This window comes from Mus musculus, chromosome 14 (assembly GCF_000001635.26).
Source record: "Mus musculus strain C57BL/6J chromosome 14, GRCm38.p6 C57BL/6J".
NCBI lineage: Eukaryota > Metazoa > Chordata > Mammalia > Rodentia > Muridae > Mus > Mus musculus.
The window spans coordinates 33,206,933-33,209,661 of NC_000080.6; the positions used below are offsets into that span (position 1 = coordinate 33,206,933).

General features: G+C 51.8%; 1 non-coding gene across 1 annotated transcript; it reads left to right on the forward strand.

The window, feature by feature from the left end:
* Positions 1–219: 219 nt before the first annotated feature.
* Positions 220–348, forward strand: Gm25498. The gene has a single exon (XR_003951293.1). It is a non-coding gene; the product is annotated as a small nucleolar RNA SNORA17 (small nucleolar RNA).
* The last annotated feature ends 2,381 nt before the right edge of the window (positions 349–2,729 follow it).

Consider the following 2,729-nt stretch of genomic DNA (forward strand, 5'->3'; position numbering starts at 1 on the left):
GGCTGTACAAGGAGCACACTTGTCACTGAAGCCCTCTCCCCAGCCCACAACTCCACCTTACAGCTGAATAAAATCCCTTTGTCAACTCAGGGCACATGTCTCACATTATCTCTACCCATTCATCTGTTGGTGGACATCTAGGCTCCATGTCCCATTGCTGGGACAAAACACCGGACAGGAATCAATTTAAAGAAGGGATGGGGGGGGGGGGGAGGATGTCCAGTCCCTAGAGGCATTGCAGGTGTGGCTGCTGTGTCACAAGTTCGTCAGTAGGTGGCAGTGAGGAGACAGGCTCTTTCTGCACTACAGTGTTCTGACCTGTGAACAAATGATTAGTACCTTAACATTTCCTGAAAACAGTGAGCCTGAAACCACCATCAGTCTCATGCCAGGAAGGCTCAGACAGGCTCCCAGGATGGGGAGCCAGCCTGAGATCACCACCAGCCCTCCTCCACACAGGCCTAGGGGACTATGCCAAGACGACCCTGCTAGCTTGCATTATGGCCTGGTGCCATAGTACATGAGCAGGGTATAGCACTTCTGAGACCACTCCTGAGATGACTCCAGACACCCACTAAAATGAGCCAATAAGTGATGAAGAGATGGAAGAGAAAGAGAAACAGAAGGAGGTGCATACAATGAAGAGAGGCAGAACTGGAGACTCGAGGGTAGTGAGGGACAGTCTGATGTGAGTAGCCAGTGATCCCACCTGGAGCCATGGTGGGGGCCTGGCCTGTGCTGCCAGGGGACCATTTCTGGGTCTGTAGGTCTGCAGCAGCAGGAGTCTGTTACCACCAAAAGCCAGATGGATGTCGCTGGTCTGGGCTGCTGCCCAGGGACTTGTCACTGTCTGAGGGCTGTGCAGAACCAGCCTCATCCCTCACATGGGCATTGTGGGAGAGCTGAACTCACACCTGACCTGCTGCAGTACTTGGGAGAGTGAGCCCTGTACATTGTGGGGGTTTCAGTTGATCCAGCCTGAGGATATGAGCATGCGAGAACTGGCCCTACCACCTGCCTTCCATGCAGTGGTGTGGATGAGCTGAGCAAGAGAAACCCTCTTCCCCTCTCTCCCTCCCTGCTCTTTCTCTCCCCCGCCCCACTGGTGGCAGACCAGAGACCTGACCTTGAGGTCATGAGAGCTGTCCCTGCCCCTTGCCATCTGCAGCACTTGGGAGAGTAGGTCACTCATCTGTCATGCAGTGACACAGGTGAGCTAGAGATGTCCCCTTCTCACTCTTTGCCACCTACAGCAGGCAGAGGAGCTTGCCCCGTGTCATCAGAGTGGGAGAGCAGGCCCTGCCCCTCACCTGGTGCAGTACAGTAGAGCTGGCTCTGGATGTGGGTTGAGGGTGAGCCAGCCTGACGCGAGAGTGTAGGAGAACCAACCCTGTCTCTTGTCTGCAGTAAGGTACCATCAGTAATGAAGAGAGCCTCTCCCTCTTGCTTTTGCCCTGACACTGGAAGTGACTGTGATAGTCGGCCCTGAAGGGGTCAGAGGGCAGGAGAGCTGTCCCTGCTCCTCGACTGTTACAGCACTCAGGAGAGCTGTCCCTGCACCTCGTCTGTGCAGCACGTTAGAGCTGGCCTTGGTTGCAGGGTTTGCCTGTGACCCAGCCTCAGGGCATGAGGGTGGGAGGGCCAGTGGGCTGACCAACTCAGATAGATGCCTCTCAGACCTAGGTCCAGGGCTTTGAATTGGCTCATTCCAACACCTACCCCATCAATGAACTGCTGGGGTGCATGAAGGGTCGGTCCTACAGATCCAAAACTACAGGATCTCCATGACACAGGACAAGAACAGGATATCCGAGAGGAGTACCAGTGAGGTGCCAGTATTGTTAGTGTCGCAGAAGCCAGAGACCATTGAGTCACTGCAATGAACATTTACAAGCAAACTAGTGTGAACAAAAGGGTATACTGTGAGACACACTGTGACACACTGCAGCCTCCACCATGATTTTTTTTTTCTCTGTTGGAGTGGGAGTTTGTAGGGGTGAAGGGTGAGGACAAGGGGGGGGGGGAATGAGTGGGATTGGAGTGCATGACATGAAATTCACGAGAACTAGTAAAATGTTAGGGGAAGAAGTAAGGAAGAGTTACTGGGTCTATTTCGGCCATCAGTCTGAAGTCAGGGAGAGGTGAGGGCACGGTCCACTTTGTGTATATAGTTAGTTAGGTTGCAGAGAGATTTGCACACTGACGTTGCTCTAGGTTTCTGCTTCACCACTCAGTTAAACATTCTGGAAATGTCCTTTCCAACAAGTGTGTCTCCTGAGCCCATTATAAAGCCAGTTAGGTTGGCAATGGGGTTGACTCTGGCACAGGTTTTGGCCATAGTGAATAGTGTCTCAGTTAACACTCTGAGGTGTCTCAGGAGGATAGCTGGGTCACACGGTAGCTGTATCTTCTTCATTTCCATAATGGCAGCACCGCTTCACACTCCCGCCAGCAGTGACTACGGGCCCTGCATCCTCTCCAGCGGGTTCTTTTCCTGATGATAGCCATCCTGACTAAAGTGAGTTAGAATCTCAAAACTGTTTCAATTTGGATTTCTCTGGTGGTTGAACCTTTTAAAATATTCATCAAATGATAGTATATTGTCTAGTTGATTTTATATTTAGTTTTTAAAGTCCTTTATTTGTTCTGGATACTGAGCGCTGTCAGATGTGTAGCGGGGAAAGGATTTCTCCCCATCCCTTCGACTGCCTTTTCCCTCTGCCGATTGC